General features: G+C 44.0%; 1 long non-coding RNA gene across 1 annotated transcript; it reads left to right on the top strand.

Annotated features, from left to right (window-relative positions):
• The first annotated feature begins 458 nt into the window (after positions 1-458).
• LOC108352920 (uncharacterized) lies at positions 459-15,146 on the top strand. Its single transcript, XR_001841328.3, has 4 exons — positions 459-642; positions 1,457-14,391; positions 14,581-14,640; positions 15,052-15,146. It is a non-coding gene; the product is annotated as an uncharacterized LOC108352920 (long non-coding RNA).
• The last annotated feature ends 3,827 nt before the right edge of the window (positions 15,147-18,973 follow it).

Here is an 18,973-nt window from a genome sequence, read left to right as displayed (position 1 = left end):
TATTTCTTTATATCTAATAGTCAAATTGTGCATGGTGCATTCAGCCATAGTATAATTGTTTCCTTTCTCGTGAAGGGATAAAATACCCTGACCCAAAGCAACTTAGAATAGTAAAGGATTTATTTCATTTTACACTCGGTAACAGTCCATCATTGAAGGAATTCAGAACAGGAACTCAAGGCAGGAAACTGAAGCAGAAATCATGGAGGAATATTGCTTTGGGGCTTGCTCTCTGGCTTGTTCACTGGCTTATGTTTAGCTAACATTTTTAGACAATCCAGGACCTAGGGATGGTCCTACGCAAAGTGGGCTGGACCCTCATGCATCAGTTAGTAATCAAGACAATCCTTCATAGACCCATACACATGGGGAGATTTGATCTAGATAATGTCCTCTCAGAGGACTGCTGGCTGTGTTAAACTGACAGTTAAAGCTGACCAGGACAAAGGTCTTGTCCTCTAGTTATAGGGAACAAGCGAGTACAATGGGAACAGTTCGTGTTGTTCTGAAGGCCTCTGGAGCTTCTCTGATAAACAGTGTATCAGGAGGCTTAGAAAGACGAACACCGCATGTTCTCTCTCAGTCATAGAGCCCAGCTTCAAAGCTTTTGTGTGTTTAATTCGGGGCACAAGAGCAAGCCAGGTAAGTGGAGAGGAGCTGGGGTGAGGGAGGGGTGCAATGATCAAAGGGGGTGTGGTAGATTGTGGGTACTGAAAAATCCCATTCCTGAATTTTGTTTTGTTATCCATCTTCTGTGAGAAGCATTGACCACCCACGCAGGGTATTACTGTCGAAACTCCTTTCTTCTTCTTCTTCTTCTTCTTCTTCTTCTTCTTCTTCTTCTTCTTCTTCTTCTTCTTCATCTTCTTCTTCTTCTTCTTCTTCTTCTTCTTCTTCTTCTTCTTCTTATTATTATTATTATTATTATTATTATTTTGGTATTTTAAATAAGGTTTCTGACTGCTGAATTTCTATAATGGTTTCTCATACATTCTTACTTTGGGTTAGCCTGTTGCGATGGTTGATCTTAGTTGTTAATTTGACTGGGTCTGGAATCAACTAAACTCTAAGTTACTGGTCACTTCTGTGAGAGATTTTAAAATTAAAAAAAATTTACTTATTTATTATATATATAAGTACACTGTAGCTGTCTTCAGGAACACTAGAAAAGGACATCAGATTTCATTACAGATGGTTGTGAGCCACCATGTGGTTGCTGGGATTTGAACTCAGGACCTCTGCAAGAGCAGTCAGTGCCCTTAACCACTGAGCCATCTCTCTAGCCCTGTGAGATTTTAAATGGGAAGACGCACCCTAAGTGTAAGCAGCCCAGATCAAAGGACATGGAAGAAGGAAACAGCTTTTTGCCTGTTTAGCCTCGCTCTTGTTGATAAGTCCACCCACTCTGTTGTGGCATTCCTTCACTAATATTAGAACCGATTTTTTCCATTTGCAGTGTTGACCATGACCAGCTGCTCTCCGGGAATTCTTCAGCTTTAGACTGGTTGCCTTGCAGACTGAGCAACTGCTGGATTTTCGGCCTCTCTGGTAGGAGACAGCTGTGGCTGAATTACTTACATCATATCATGTAAGCCGATCTAATAATGCGCCTTTGGTATGTATGTATCCATTCTATCACTTCTGTTCTTTTAGTGAATAGTGACTAAACAAACACTCATTAACTGCTTCTTTGCCTGTCTCCCCATCCCCACATAAGCCTTTTTATTCAAAACAGTTTTCATAAAGATTTTTTTTTTTTACTTTATGTGTGTAAATGTTTTGTCTGAATGCGTGAATGCGTATAAATGCACCAGTGTGAGCTTGGTGCTCATGGAACACAAAAACACTGGAGCGTGGGGCTGGGGATTTAGCTCAGTGGTAGAGCGCTTACCTAGGAAGCGCAAGGCCCTGGGTTCGGTCCCCAGCTCCGAAAAAAAAGAACCAAAAAAAAAAAAAAAAAAAAAAAAAACCAAAATAAAAAGCAAAAAAAAACCAAAACACTGGAGCGGAACTGGAGTTACAGAGAGCTCTGAACCACTGCGTAGGTGCTGGAAACTGAACCCTGATCCTCTGTGAGAGCTTTTCTTAACTGCTGAGCCGTCTCTCCAGTTCCCAGCCCCTTTAACTCCCAGAATCCCCCACTTCTTTCATCTCATGTGTGCTCAACTATCTCCTCCGGTGGACCCACATCTGGTTCCTCCGAGTTCCGCCTGCCTCGGCAGCGTGTCTCACAACTGGCTCCTACCACGTGGGGCTCGCACACCCGGCTGACTCGTACTCCAGCTGACGACCCACTCAGACCCATGGAAATCCAGATTAAACAAAGACTGTGAATAACCCCTGGCGCCCATTCCAAAGACCCAGGCCTTCCCACTCCCAAGACAGAGACAGTATCTTCTTCCCACTTTTGTTTTCCGGCAGAGCTTTGTGGTCCAAATACAGACAGTCCAACAGACCATTAACAAAAACTCCGATCACCTCCGCCCCCCCACCCCCCACTCCCCGGAATTCCTGGCTGGCCTTCCTTTCCTGGAGTCTCAGGGTCGTTTTGATTTGCATTTCCTTGATGACTAAGGACTTTGAACATTTTTAAAGTGCTTCTTTTTTTTTTTTTTAAAGATTTATTTATTTAATGTTTATGCGCATTCTGTTGCTGACAAACCAGAAGAGGGCATCGGATTCAATTACAGACGGTTGTGAGCCACCATGTGGTTGCTGGGAATTGAACTCAGGACCTCTGGAAGAGCAGACAGTGCTCCTAACCACTGAGCCATCTCTCCAGCCCCTTTAAAGTGCTTCTTGGCCATTCGAGATTCCTCGGTTGTAAATTCTCGGTTTTGCTCTGTACCCCATTTTTACATTGGATTATTTGGGGGTTTTTTTGGAGGTTAGCTTCTTGAGTTCTTCATATATTTTGAATATTAGCTCTCTATCAGATGTGGGGTTAATGGAAAGTCTTTTTTACTCTTCTGTAGGTTGCTGTTTTGTCCTATTGACTGTGTCTTTTGCCTTACAGAAGCCTTTCAGTTTCATGAGGTCCCATTTATCAACTAACTGTTGATCTTAGACCTGAGCCATTGCAGTTCTGTTTAGGAAATTTCACGCTGTACCAATGAGTTCGATGCTTTTTCCTACGATCTCTTCTATTAGGTTTGAAGAGTTAAATTTCAAAGAGTTAGTCACAAACAAAGTCCGAACATGCCTGAGAGAATTTGAGATAGGGTTCACCGGCTGGAGCCACCCCCTCCCCTTCCTTCACTCCCTGAGGATGGGTCACCCCCCTGCTGAGTGAGATGAGTCACCCTACCCACATTGCTGAGATACTAGATTGCACGTATGCTTTGCTGATGTAACTCCTCGCCAAAAGTAACTGTGCACCATTTGAATCAGCCAATCATGTGTAACCTCGAAATCCCCTGGCTTTCCCTATATAAACCCCTGCCTTTAGAGGCTCGTGGTCGGCTCCTCTATCTCCTGCGTGAGATGCGTGTTGGCCCGAGACCTCGGTGTCGGCCCGAGATCTCGTTAATAAAGCTGCCTCTTGTTGTTACATCAAGATTGGCTTCTCGTGTTTCCTGGGGCACGCCACCATCCCGAGACTGGAGCGAGAGTCTCCCCAATTTGGGGTTCTTTCAGGTTCAGTGTGTCTGGTTTTACACTGAAGTCCTTGATCCACTTGGACTTGAACTTTGTGGTAGAATAAAGCTTACTTGGTCATAATGAACAACCTGTTATTTATTATTTATTTTTATGTGTATGAGTGCTTTGCTCACATGTAAGTATCTGTAATGTGTGCATTTAGTACTTAAGCAGGCCAGAAGAAGGCATCATATATATCTACTGGAATCAGATTAACAGATGGTTGTGAGCCACTATATGGATGCTAAGAACAGAACTTGGGTCCTCTGCAAGGAGTGTCAAGCATGATTGACCACTGAACCATCTCTCCAGCCCCACAACAAACATTTTTGATGTACTTTTGAATCTTGAAGTGCCAATATTCTATTTTATTGAGAATTTTAAAAAATAGATATTTAATAGGAGATAGGGCTGTTATTTCCTTTGTGTCTTCTTCTTTTTTGGTGTCTTTATCTGGTTTTGATACGGCAATACTTCTTTCTGTTCTTAAAAAAGAGCTTGGAGGGGTTGGGGATTTAGCTCAGTGGTAGAGCGCTTGCCTAGCAAGCGCAAGGCCCTGGGTTCGGTCCCCAGCTCCGAAAAAAAAAAAGCAAAAAAAAAAAAAAAAAAAGCTCAGAAGCCTCCATTCCTTTTCTATTTTATGGAACAATTTGAGTAGCATTGGTCTTGGGTTTTCAAAATTCTGTTAGAATTCTGCAGTGAACCTAGTCCTGCCTGGACTTTTTTTTATTAATTATTTTATTTATTAAGTCCTGGACTTTTTTTTTTTTTTAAGTTGGGAGATGTTCTACTATGGCTTCAATTTCACCGTTGGTTATGGATCTAGTTAAATGATTTATTTGTTCTTGGTTTAACTTCAGTGGGTTATTTTCTACAGAGAAGTTTCCTAATTTGTTGGAGTATATTTTTAAAGCTTGTCATCATGGTTGCGAGTTTCATTGGCATCTGTTGTAATGTCTCCCTTTTTAATCTCTTGGTTTATTTTACTTATTTTTTAGCTTTTAGTTTTTACTTACGTGTATAGATTTTTGTATGCATGTATGTCTGTGTACCACTTGCCTGCCTGGTGCTCCTAGAAGCCAGAAGAGGTATCTGATCCTCTGGGACTTGAGTTATAGTCAGTAGTGAGCTGCTCTGTGGGTACTAGGACTTGAACCTGGGTTTTCTACAAGAGCAGCCACCAGTCCTCTTCACTGCTAAGCCATTTCTCCAGCCCTCATCTTTTAATTCTTATTAATTTGATTTTTCTCTCTCCCCCTTTAGGCTAATTTGACCAAGCATTTGTTAATCTTGTTTCTCTTTCCAAAAAACCAACTCTGTGTGTGTGTGTGTGTGTGTGTGCGCGCGCGCACGCACGTGCATGTGTGCTCGTGTTTTTTTGAGACAGAGTTTCTCTGTGTAGCCCTAGCTGTCCTGGAATTTGCTCTGTTGACCAGGCTGGCCTCAAACTCACAGAGATCCACCTGCCTCTGCCTCCCAAGTGCTGGGAATAAAGGTGTATGTTACCACTAACTCTTTATCTCATTATTTGTGTTGTTTTTGGCTTTTCTTTTTTCTTTCATTCTTTTAAAAATATTTATTTTTAATTAGCTCTGTGTGTGTGCGCTCGCGCACGCACGTGCACATGGGGACATGAATGAAAATGTCATGGAAGCTGGAAGAGGATATTGGACTTCCTAGAGCAGCAGTTGTAGAGCTGGAGTTCTAGGCAGTTGCCTGATGTGGGTGCTGTGAATGGAACTTGAGTCCTCTGTAAGAATAATACATACTCATAACCACTGAACTGTGTTTTACTCTTCTCTAGTTGGTTACTTTCTACCCTGACTTTTAGAATGGAAATGCTGTCAGTTTTATAAGTTCCCACTGGCTGTGGAAATGGTTTATGCGATTGCTCATCTTTCCTGGGTGGGGGGGGGGATCCCCATACCTAGAGGACACATCGTAAGTCTCTTTCCAGGACTTTGTCAGTAGAAATAACTATCTCAACCAGGCAGAAACTCTTGACAATATATGAGCTGGAAGTGAGGGGCTGGGCGGGCAATAGAAAGGCACTTCCTTTCCCTCCACTTGATGGCCTCGGCGACATCAGCATTATGAGAGCAACAGCCTTTATCTCCCTCCTGGGTCAGCCACTTACCACCATATTTATTGGATGCCTTTCTCATCACACTGTAACACCGACAGCTCGTAGGATTTGTGTCCTGAGTCTAACTCCTGCTGGCTCTGCCTGCTATGTAGTAGTAGATAGTTTTTAGATTAGACTCACTTGAGCTTTTAGTAATGATCAGGCTCTGATTGTAGAGGAGGGAAGCAAAATAGCCACAATTGCAGTGTTGGGCTACATTTCAATGTCTGCCCTGATTTTAATTGTTTCTTCCTTTCTAATGTTTCTGGCTTTGTTTTGTTTTCATAGAGTCTTTCACATTCTTGTTTATTTATTTATTTATTTGCTTAATTTATTTATTTTTGGTATTTTGACATAAGGCTCCTCTGTGTATTGCTGGGTGACCTGGAACTCCATCTGTAGATCATGCTGGCCTCAAACTCAGAGATCCACGAGCCTCTGCCTCCCCAGTGCTGGGATTAAAGGCATGTGACAAGCACTGCCCAGCTAGGTTTTGTAAAGTCTTAAGGCTTAAGTCTTAATTAAGTCCTAAGTCTTAGTTTATATATTTGAGAGCTCTCAAACTTTCTGAGATAGGCTCTTAGTACCTGTTGTGTGACGCTCTCCCTGGGGGAGATATAAACAACAGCTACTCACCCAATGGGAGCCCACAACAGACCAAAGTATGGGTACCATCAAAATCCAACTGAGTGAGCCAATGAATTATACTGGAGTTATTTACAGGAGCAGAAACGACTCAAAAACATCACCAAAGTCCACCTCAGACTGGGTGATGGGCCATAAAAGCTGGAGGCAAGAAGGAGGAGGATCCTGTTTCCTAAGACAGTGTGCTAGCCTGTCTCACTTCTATTGGCGAATCGAGATTTCTAATACTCAAGAGTTGCTATTTAAAGTGTATGCTGATTCCTGCTATTTTGCTGATCTTGTGGGGGCTTTCTTAGACCACTTTTGGTGAACAGTTTGCTATGGTTTTTCTCCTGTGGGTGACAACTTTATCCTCCTCATCTAAGGGATCCCTTCCAGTATCCCTTGCAGAGCTGGTGACGTGTTCATAAGTTCCTTAGGCTGTTTTCATTATGGAAAATGTGATTTTTTCCCCTTCTTCTTCTCTTCCTTCTTCATTTAGAAACCATTTGTAAACAGCTGACATACACTCTTGAGCTGTTTCTCGAGCTGAAGGGCAGACAGTGCCAGGCACAGGGACTGGAGCGTGAAGGGCGACTGCCACAAGCCTGTGCTCTTGCTCCAGCTTCCTCACACCACATCTCCTTCCAAGATCCCTTTTGCTGCTTCTGAACCAGTCCTCTTCTGGCTTTCCCTACGATGTTGGACTCAGTGTGGATACTCGGGCTGAGCAGTGTTGCCACTGCCCAGGTTTAAGGGACAGTCATGGTCTTGATGCTTTTTTCTTATCTATTGGTTCTCTGTAAAGTCTGCATTGGAGCTGAAACAAGGAGGTTCACCTTGAAAGGCATTCTCCACTGGGGAGTCTGCTCACCAGTTCCTAGGGCGACTGACCACCCTCGAGAAGTTATCCTGTAGCCAGAATTGAAGGTGTCCCATCTGCCTCGAGGTTCTTACGAGCCACCTATTCCTCTGCCATTGAGTCTACCTTTCAAAGCCACCTTCATTTTGTTTCCTGACTTCTGTAACGTCCACTTGAAATGACAGTTCCCCAAGAGTGCACTGTCCTTTGTTAAAGCCTCCTTCAGGGAAATCTACTCCTTCAAATTTGACACACAGAATCCTGCATCTTTGTGACTAGCTGCACACTCCATAGGCTGAGATCCTTAAAGATAGCATCTGTGTTGTCCTGAATTATGTTAAAAGGGAGATTTCTTTTGTCTACTGTGTAGGGTGGCTTTGGGACCCATGGCCACGAGCACAGTCATCTCATGCCCTCTGCCACCACTGAAGCTGCTGTAGGCTGGACTGTTGGGTTCTGGTAGTTAATCCAAGTCTGTCATTTGCTGTCTCAGCTCAATTTTAATAGATAGCTTCATTGAGTACAATGTTGGGAGCTGTTTGTTGCTTCTCTGAAGCAGAGGGGAAAAAAAGAAAAAGTCTGCCTGCCAAGCAGAGTCAAGACAGGTCAAGGTCTGTTGGCAGATTTCCTAGCCTGCTGAGGCATGGAGTGATTAGAGGAGGTGCACTTGAGGCTCAAGGCCAGGGGCTGAAGATTCTATTGACCTTGGTGGCAGGAACAGGGAGATTTTTGTGTGAGAACAAATGTCTTGTGTATATTTCAGCATTTGTTTTCGTTAGCTTGGGGCTTTGCTTCCCACGGTCCTGTAGTATAGGAAGGCCATGAGAAATACACTTGCTGCTGGCCTGGTCTAGACCTTCAGCCCTCCCATTATCTGTCTCTTGTGTCTTTTTTCTATCTTTCCTATAATCATCCTCACTTCCCCCTCAGGGGACTGTTTGATTCCGTACTGATCAGACCAGACCAGACCAGTACAATAGTTAGGATTGGCAGCTATGATCTTTTAGAACTTTAGATATATCTTTGAAGGTTCTTTCTATCTATGGTGGATAGTTTTTGCCAACTTGACACAAGCTAGAGTCATCTGGGGGGAGGGAAACTCAACTGGGGAAGTGCCTCCGTTAGACCAGTCTACCGGAAGGTCCCTGGGACATTTTCCTGATTGCTGAGTTGATGTGGGAGAGCCAATCCTACAGGGGGAGGCAGTGTCATTGCTGGTTAGGTGGTCCTTTGTGTAAAAGGAAGGTCGCTGAGCAAGCCATGGAAAGCAAGTCAGGAAGGAGTGCTCTTCCGTAGTCTGCTTTGGTTCCGTGTCACTCATCTAGAGGTGGTGGGACCTGGGAGAATGGAGCTGATATGTGAGGTGGACTAAAGTCCTGTGCAACAACCAGCTTTATTCTGGGCATCAGACAGTTTATATTCTGTTAAGGAGAATCACACGAGTAACCTGTGACAAGGACAAGGACAAGCTTCTTGAGGCAAAATCATGTTTTCCATAGAGGCACATAAACAAATAACAATAGCCAGCTGTAATGAATAATCTGAAGTAAACTCACTCTTACCTTCTTAGCTTAGCACAAAAACGCATTCCAAGAACAGTTCTGTGTTTTGTTTTTTTTTTTTTTTTTTTTTTTTTTTTTTTTTTTTTCGGAGCTGGGGACCGAACCCAGGGCCTTGCGCTTCCTAGGTAAGCGCTCTACCACTGAGCTAAATCCCCAGCCCCCAGTTCTGTGTTTTGAAGAAACTTAGGTCCTAAGATTCTTCTCTTGTTTTCTTCGCAAGCGTCCAGCAATCTCCTCAGATGACCTCATTCTTGAACCAGGTTTCTACAGTTCCCAACTTTAGATTCCCGCCTTGAGTTTCTACTTCATTTCCAGTCAGAAATGGACTATGGTGGTTTGAATGAGAATCCCCCCCCTCCCCCACAGACTCATAAACGTAAGCATTCAAATGAATGCTTAGTTCAGTTTGTGGAACTATTTGGGAAGGATTGGAGAGAGGGGAAGGGGAGGGGGAGATAGTGTAGGAAGCGAAGATGGAGGGGCCGAGGCATCTGAGCCCTTTAAAACTGAAGCATCAGATACTGGATATAACTACAAAATTTGATGTTTGCACTGAAGGGCTTGCTTGGTCTTGGTTTGTCCAATCTTTCTTCATCATGTCCTCATTGATCTACTTTAGTGTGGGATGAATATAAATATATATTTAAATGGAGGGTCACAGTTAAGATAGTTCCTTGAGTCTCAGAAGAGGCCTTGGACTTTTGAACAGTATTGAGACTGTGAAGACCTATGGGGAGTTTTGCAGCTACACTAAACATGTCTTGTATCATGGCATGGCCAGGAGCCTAGAGAAGCCAGGGGATGGAATGTGGTAGTTTGAATGAGAAATGTCTCCCGTAGGCTCGTGCATCTGAACACTGGGTCCCCAGTTAGTGGCACTGTCTTGGGAGGTTCTGGTACCTTTAGGAGATGCAGTCTCGTTGGATGAATTAGGTCACTGGGGCTGGGCTTTCAGGGTTTATAGTCTTGCCTTACTTCCTGTTCTCTCTCTTTGTTTCCTATGTGAGGATGAAAACTGTGCTCAGCCAGCTTTGTCCTCCTGTCTATTGCTATAGCTTCTCTGACAACCTCTATTTCTCTGGAATCAGACGCCTAACAAACCTTGTCTTCCCTAAATTGCTTTTGACAAGGATATTCCATCACAACAACAGGAAAGTCGCCGACAGACCTTTTGACTCCTTTCTATGTAAAAAGTGGTGACTCTTTAAGAGGATATGCCTACCCCATTTTCTTTAAACCTGACCTTGAATAAAATGTCTCTGTAACAAAGGAGTCAATGCAGGTAACCTGGGGCCAATGTTCTTTTCCCCAGGGAAGGGTTGGTTAACTGTCTCATCGTCAAATCCAGACATCTGCTGTTTGTCCCAGGGTTTATGACAAATTGCAAACCAGCCTCAGATATAGGGAGTGTAAAGTTATTGTGGGGAGGGACTGAAAGGAAGTCAGTGAGTCAAATTGTCCTTCTGGAAAGAGCTTTGTTGATATGGTCGTATCTGACAGGTAGACATAGCATGGTAGGGGTACAATTGTGCTCTATAAGATGACATTTTAAATATAGATCTTAAGCACAAGGGCTAAGAAGAGGAAGAAGATGCCCAGGAAGAAAATAAGACGCCTGAGAGCAGAGGTGGGCTTCCCTGAGAGAGAATGGTCCTGCGGCCCTGCTACAGCGGAAAGAAGATAAACTTCACACTGAACGCCCTACAAGGGTGATGAACTGATTAGAGCTTCAGTGACTGTGGGATGGTACAGGTCTACAGCATAATGGTACTGTATCTTGGGCTATCTTTAGCACCATTAATAGCCATTTCTTGTCTACCTCTGTGTCTGGCCTAGTAGCCTTGTGATTATCTGGTGAAGAACTTTGGAATGCATTGATAGATCCCTAGCTAAGAATGTCACCAGATAACATCTGAGGCCTATAACAGAGGTTTCCCCAGTTGGCTGCACACTACCTACCCACTGTACTCATATAGAAAAAGATTTATTTATTCTATTTATGTGAGTGCACTGTAGCTGCCTTCAGACCCACCAGAGGAGGGATCGGATCTCATTACAAGTGGCTGTGAGCCACTATGTTGCTGGGAATTGAACTCAGGACCTCTGGAAGAGCAGTCAGTGCTCTTAACCACTGAACCATCTCTTCAGCACACCCATCAATACATTTAAAGAGTTTTATGTTTTTTCACTATTAAAAACCCCATGAAACAGCTATCCCTTGGGAACATGGAATTCAGGGTAACCAAAATCTGCGACCCTGGGCATGGTCACTCATCTTTGGTCACAGAATGAATTACATTTTTTCCCTTTTGAGAGAATGGTGCTTCTTGCATAGACAGGATTCTTTTGGGTTGAAACTATTTTTTTCAAAACGTCACTAAGGAACCTAAATGAGGGCACAGGGCAGTTCTTGGTGGAATTACAATGGGTAAACTAAAACTATACCAGGAAGGTAGGACATATTTGCTTAAAGACCAAGTTAATGTCTCAAAGAGTCTTAGGAAGTGTCTGGGAAAGGACTGGGATGCTCCCTCAGGTCTTAAGCCTTTGCATTATTTTAACAAAAACCTGAGAAGCAGTATTCTGGGTCCAGTCTTTACAGTGCGCGTCAATTGCTGGAATTCTTGTTCTTCAGCTGGAGAGATGCTTCAACCAGCTTTGGGGAAGGGGCTTCTCCCCCTTTCCGTGCTCCCATCATCTCCCTTCTCTTTCTACGCTGCCTCAAAAGCCTCCGCCCGCTCCTTCTAACCGTGCTCACTCAGGCTTCTCTTTTGTGCCTGCCCAGGGATGGCGAGGCCTTGGCTCATTCTTCAGTCTCCCCGCAGCCCTTCTTTCTCCGTGCTGTAGAGGGAACGAGGTTACATGGTGCTCTGGCTATGTGCATCCAAGAAAGGTCCACAGATCATTAAAGCCCAAGATTTTCTCTTATTCAGCCAGAGACGGGTATTCATTCCACTTGAATAGAGGCATGAAGCTCTTTCTCAGACCAGAGCTGGCTATTTTACAGAAAACAAAGGAGTTATACATTAGCATGGGGTAACTGGCTTTTCTGGGAGGCTACCTAACAATGACTAGAGACAATGCTGTAATTATAAGCCACACTGTTAAAAGATGCCTAAGCTCACACAGTCTCTGAACAAAATTTCACTCTGCCTTGGGAAAGAGATTTAGACTGGCTTGTGGGTCTAATGAGGGGCCCGCTTTGTTCTTTCTCTCCCAGCGCTGTGGAAGTGCTTCCGCTTTACCCAGACTCTGGCCTTTGCCAATGCTGTTCCCACAGTCCGGGCGCTTCCCTCCTTTCTTTCTGCTTATCTTCTCTGGCTTTGTCTTCCCCTCATTCCTCCTGGCTGAACTCCAGTTTCTTTTCATCCTCAGGCTTTCCTGGGATCTACTGACTGCGAACACTCACTTTGGCACCCCACCACGCTGTTCACGCTGTACGCCACTTGCGTGTGTGTGTGTGTGTGTGTGTGTGTGTGTGTGATCTTGCCTTTGTAGAAATGAGCAGCTTGAGCTTTCAGATCATTCTTGTGTTCTGCCTCCTAACATAGGCCACAGCAACATGGTCTGCTTAAACTAATGAGCTATTGAATGAGTGGATGAAAAAACAGCTCTCACCTCAACCCTGGATAAGAAACACTTCATTATGGAGCCAAATATGTTCTGGGAGCATAGGTTTAAATCATTGGAAATTCTATATTTCAACACAGAAGAACTTTCATGAATTTTTTTTTCAGGAACTGAACAACAACAAAAGTTATGAATCGCTGGGTAGTGATGGCACATGCCTTTAATCCCAGCACTAAAGAGAGGGGCAGGTGAATATCTGTGAGTTTAAGGCCAGCCTGGTCTACAGAACAAGTTCCAGGACACACAGAGAAACCCTGTCTTAAAAAACAAAAACAAAACAAAATTACAAATCAAGATACGTTTCAAACACATTGGTGGGTATGTCAGCCATTCTCGCATGACTGGTTGCCTCTCTTTAATGCAGCTCCTATGTCCCATCCTTCTCCCTCCGAGTCATGGCAATTCTCTGTGTCCTCTTGCCTGGTTCCTAGCCTGTACAAATCTGAAGGTCCTGCCCTATTTCCCTTTGCCCAGCCACAGCCACTGGCATCTTTACTGATCAATCAAAAACCAACTGGGGACAAGGACCATCATTCAGCATTTGGACACGTGGATTCTCAATTAAGTCAAAGCATTAGAACCCATCCCCAACAGCACTGTTATTTGCCTTCGACACTGTTTGAGAGTCTATCCGAACCCTTTTTGGTGGAATTTGATTGTTAGCAAGTTCCAAAAGTTTATTTAAAATCTGTTAGTTACAGGATGTTAGGTTTGTCAGCTAGTTGAGATACAGAGGTAAACCACAAAGAATGGTGGGCTAAAAAGATAGCCCAAAATATATTGTAATTAGGCTCTGGACCTGCAACAATACCATCTCTCCAGTCACTGAAGTTCTAACCAATCAGCCTTTGCATGTACAGTAGGTTCTGAGTATGCAATGACTCATTATGATGTAAAGTGCCTGAGGGAATGCGTAGGTTATGTAGAGTAGCCTGAGTCAGTAGAGGAGTTGGTGGGCAATGGAGGCACTTCTAAGTCAGAATAAGAATGGATACAACATCACATATAGCACATGTGGGTTATGCTTAGGAAGCTATTCCCATTTATTATAATAAATCTAGGTTTATGTCTATATTTTAAAAGTATGTCTATGGCTTGGGTGAGTTTCTTGTGAGCAGTTTCCTGGGGATGCCTCTGTAGGTCAATGCAATCGTCTGGGTTCATGATGATTTCTGTGTATGTTATCTCTCCCATGCCGATAAAGGCAGTGTTGGTCTAAGCTTTGGATGGTGTGTGTGTGTGTGTGTGTGTGTGTGTGTGTGTGTGTGAGAGAGAGAGAGAGAGAGAGAGAGAGAGAGACTCAATAGCAACATGGCTTGTATTTACTAAGGAAAAGACCCATGGGGGGATCTTCAAAGAAGAACCACAGAACCCATCCATCCATTGACTGCTTTGCGGGCTATGGTAGCTTTGGGGTAGGAAAGAGGAAGGGAGGGGGGCCAAGTTTCCTTTCCTGAACCATGGTTGGCTGTCGCTGGGTGTAGCTGGGGAATGAAGTGGTGAGTTAACACTTTGTAAGTAAGGGGCCATGATTCACTGACTCAAAGAGCATGCAAACTCTAAGAGTGTTTCCTTGTGCAGAAGCCCATAACGCTGGGGTCCCCCCTTATACAGATCAGAGAGACACCCAAGTGATCTCAGAGGCTTGATTTAAAGCGCTTTGGAATTCTGGGGTAGATCAACTTTTTCTTACCCTATCTCTAAGGACATTCCATTACCCCAGTGTTGGGGTTGCCTAGAAACTACTGACCCATTGTCCTTGCTTCAGGTCAGATGGTGGGGCAGTTTCTGGCCAGCTACCTGAAGCCTGGGTTTTTAGATCTAATCTCCTGAATTTGAAGCCGGTCATGGAGTAGCCTGTCTCATCAGCTTGTCAAGTGACTTATAAACATCTTACACGTCAGCCATTTTCTGGAGTCACTGGGAGTCACAGAGTTCAGAGAAGCACTGTACGTTAGTTTTGGGGACTACCATTATTTAACCTGAATGGAGGAGTGGTACGGAATGGTGTGGCCATGGCTAATGCTTTTCTCCCAGTCTCAGTGTTTGTAGAGGGCCAGTGAGAAATCTCCCAGTGAGAAATTAGGTCTTTCGCCAGTGTTGGCTCAGTTTTTCCTTTCTTCTTTTTTTCCCCTCAGGCTCCTGCCTCCAGATCTCAGGAAAAGAGAAAGGAATGGCCTTTAGTTGGAATTTCCTCAGTAAGTGATTGAGAGAATTAAAGCGAGTTTTTAGTCTCTGGAAAAGAAGCTAAAAACCCGAGTGAAACCATTTGTTAAAACTTTGTGACTGTTTTGAGAGAAAGAAAATAGAAGTCTAGAGCATAAAATGCACGTTTGGATCTCAGAAACCCGGGATAAATGGCTAGCTGAGGTCGTATCAACACATCAAAGCAGAGGCTGGCTTGCTCTCGGTGCATGTGGCTCCGCCCAGCACTTCTCGCCCCGCCCCCTATTCTAATCTCTGGCTCCCAGGGTCTGAGCTTGGGCTTCCCCTCCCCCAGCCTGATCCCCATATACAACTCAGCGATTATGGCTAAGCTGCTCCCTTAGTCTCTTGGCCAGGCTGCCTCTCCTGATTGGTAGTACCTCTCTTGTTCTCCCTCCCCACAGCTCCTGTTTAGTCTCACGGCCATGTTCAGCCTGGACTCTTCCCTCCCTCTGCGTTCTCCCTTGTATCTGCAATAAAAATGTCTCCATACTCCCTCGCCTACGTCTTCCCTATCTATGACTCCTGGCGCCTGCTACACCCTCTGGGACACCTAACACATGGGCATCTCCCTGGGTGGCTATCGTGTGGGCATCTTTCTGCTATGCTTTCCAGGGCTCGACCACGTGGTCAGTAAATACAAAAGGGACCTCTGTTTCTCTGTATGCAGCAAAAGGGTGGTGCAGTAGCAACAGCCAACAGGAAGAGAGCTCATACAACACGGTGTCTACCACGAAGAAGATAACTCTTATCTTCAGCAAGCTTATAGTAAAAGAACAGTCATAAATTAAATCTCAATGTCAAACACTGGTTGGCTACTCCTACAAGTTCTGTGCTACCGTTGCCCTAGCATATTTTGCAGGCAGGACAGGCTGTGAGTCAAGGGTTCTGTGGCTGGGTTGGTGCCTACATTTCAGTTTCGGTGGCCTGCAGAGTACCTCCCTGCACCAAAGAGACTAGAACATAGGTGTAGAGGCTCCGTGTACGCACCTGCTGGACCTCTCCACTGCGCATGTCGTCCTCAACAATGCCCTGCTTTCAGCTTTTGGAGAGCAACCCTTTGTCTTAGTATCAGCTTGCGTTGTTTGGGGACTTGCATGGGACCCCTGGCCAGCAATGAAATTGAAGATAACACAGACTCACCACTGGGGTCTTGCCTGGCTACAAGAGAGGGCCAATGGGGTTGGGGATTTAGCTCAGTGGTAGAGCGCTTGCCTAGCAAGCGCAAGGCCCTGGGTTCGGTCCCCAGCTCCGGAAAAAAAGAAAAAAAAAAAAAAAGAAAAGAAAAGAAAAAAGAGAGGGCCAGTTTTTGGGCCCTGCTAACTAAGGTCTAACATTATTGGAAAGCTTTGAGCTTGGTGCAAAATGGCAGACTCCCTTTACCAGCAGAGCTTCTCCTTCGCTGACCTTGTCTGAGGAGCTCAAAACCTCCACACCCTCTGCCTGCAGAATGTCACACAGCCTTGGTGAGGTTACAGGTGTTAGGGTTTTGAATCTCGGACCGTGCCCGGACAGAAAATACTAAGACACCATGGTTCCACGTGGAAGGTTTAATGAGAGAAGAGTAGAAGAAGAGAGGAAAAGTGGCCGGCCATGGGTGCGTGGAGGTGTGTGGCATGGGGACAAGAACAGAGAAGAACAAAGAGCAAGAGGGGTAAGAGACCGTAAGAGGGAATAAGAGGAGGAGGAGGGGGCAAGCAGCCCCTTTATAGTGTCAGACAAAGCTGGCTGTTGCCAGGCAACTGTGGGGCGGAGCATGCCTCGCTGCTGCCAGGTAGCGGTGGGGGTGGAGCTTAAACGGAATACCAACAACAGGTTCAGCCTTCTCCTGATAAGAAACTTGTTCCGAGGGGGCTGGAGGGATGGCTCAGTGGTTAAGAGCACCCGACTGCTCTTCCAGAGGTCATGAGTTCAATTCCCAGCAACCACATGGTGGCTCACAACCATCTGTAAAGAGATCCAATGCCCTCTTCTGGTGTATCAGAAGACAGCTCTGGTGTATCAGAAGACAGCTACAGTGTACTTAAAAAAAAAAAAAAAAAGACAACGACCCTGGAAAGAAGGGAGGTCCACAGCCAGCCGAGATTCTATGTCCCCCATTCCTGGAAGTTTCCACTGCGCTACGTAAACCCAAAGCCCCTACCCTCAATTCCAGCTACCTCCAACTTCTCCCACTCCAATCCTTCCTGCATCTGTCCTCACCTGCCCCCAGTTCCATAAAATCTATTTCCTTTTCCTAGGGAGATCCATACATTCCTCCCTAGATCCTTCCTATTTACCTAACCTCTCTGAGTCTACAGAATGTTTACTTAGCCGCTAATATCCACTTATACGTAAATACATACCACTTTTGTCTCTCTGGGTTTTCAGAGAGCATGATGGCTGTGTGTTGCCTGTTCAACTGCCTTGCTCAACTGGTGTGTTCGCAGGGAATGTGTGCCGGTGTTGGAGGATGAGATGCATTGTTGGGATGCAGGGAACTGGGGCTAGGAGGGAATACTTTGTGGGATCCACAGATGTGCTAGAGCTTGCAGCCAGTGTTCTGTCGCGGTGCTAGGGACTGAGTCTGCGGGAACAGAGAGCTAGAAGGTCCGTGGCTAGCCTACCTGGTTTTCTGTCAGGCGTGTTCTTTTTATGGCAGAATTCTTTTCCTCATTTGTTCATTATTCCTAATGATATTTTACTAAATCCCTTGAGTCTTGTATTACCAACATGAAAAATAGTAACTTTGCTCTTCCAATGAGTAAACTATTTTAATTTTATGCTTTTTTATTTATTAAAAAGTCTAAAAGATGATGATAGATAACAGCGTTGATGGCAAGCATATTATTTAATGTCTAATTAAAATATTTATTTATTTATTATGTATACAGCATTCTGCCTGCATGTATGCCTGCAGGCCAAAAGAGGGCACCAGATTACAGATGGTTGTGAGCCACCATGTGGTTGCTGGGAATTGAACTCAGGACCTCTGGAAGAACAACAGCCAGTGCTCTTAATCTCTGAGCCATCTCTCCAGCCCTAATTTTTAATTTTAATTAAATCGGCTTTCAATTCCTTTTACCCATGTTTTGGTAATTGGGTTTTTAAAAACGATATCTCAGTCCGGGGCGATATCTCAGTTGATAAAGTGCTTGCAAGAGGACCTAAGTTCAATCACTAGGAGCCCTGTAACAAAGCAGTTGTGACCCAGATACTGGAGCAGAGACAAGTGGTTTCCTGGAGGCTCACCCCAGCTTACTCAATGAGCTTTGGCTACTGGAAGAACTTGACTTTAAAAAATTATATATATCACTTAATATACATATGAAGTAGACTTGAGGAACCCTTCCCACAGGGTGGAGGAGGAAGAGGGAGAGACACATTTGTGTGCACACATAAACATGCGAATATACACACAGAGACACATAGAGACACAAATGCGTGTGCACATATACTCCTAGAAAACAAAGATGGATGCCTCAACCTAATTTTTGTAGTTCAGAAATTAAGAGTAGTTGTCAAATTTTATCAAAGGACGTCCTAGTACCTGTTGATAAAATCACGTTGTTTTCATCTAATTTGATATTTTCTTAGATTATGGTGCTTGGGTTTTCTGACAGGGAACCACATGCGTTCCTGGAACCGTCCTTTACAACCCATATTATGTTTTTGCATCTTTTTGATAAATACTAAATTTCTTAGCATTTATTTTTGAATTTTCCCTCGTGTTCTGCAGCAAACTTGGAAAGTGTCTCTACTCTTTCAGTTTAAGTTTTAGGTTAAAATGGACTTGACAAAATGAGTTACATTTACATGTGTAGAAATATAAACTTTTTTTTATATTTGTATGCCAATATAATCCAAATAATATTGAATTGTCTAATCTTGAATAGATAAATAAAAATATAGTTGTTAAGTCTTTTATACCCTTCCCAGACTTCATACTCTGCTGTTGTATTGGGGCTAAAACTATTTTTCCCCTCTTAAGACAGGGTCTTATTAAGCTGCCCAGGACTTATTAAGTTGCTAGCACTCTCTAGGTCAGGCTTCATTTGAACTCAGGATCCTTTTACCTCAGCATCCTGACTGCTGAGATTACAGGCTTGTGCATCAAGTCTGGAAAAATGCCCCTTTTTCCAGAAGGAGTTTTTTGTTTCACAGCATTCCATGTAAAGTCTTTCATTTCTATTAACTTTACTTGAATCTGTATCTATGATGCCAAAATGTAAAGTCTTTCAATTCTTTTCATGTTTTGAATCTGCACTTATGACTGTGTCTAGTCTTATGTAAGAGTTCCTCATTGGGTAAACAAAAATATTTATTGCCCGAGGTGAATACTGTAGG

This window comes from Rattus norvegicus, chromosome 15 (assembly GCF_036323735.1).
Source record: "Rattus norvegicus strain BN/NHsdMcwi chromosome 15, GRCr8, whole genome shotgun sequence".
Classification (NCBI taxonomy): Eukaryota; Metazoa; Chordata; class Mammalia; order Rodentia; family Muridae; genus Rattus; species Rattus norvegicus.
This window is presented reverse-complemented; position numbering and strand designations above follow the sequence as displayed.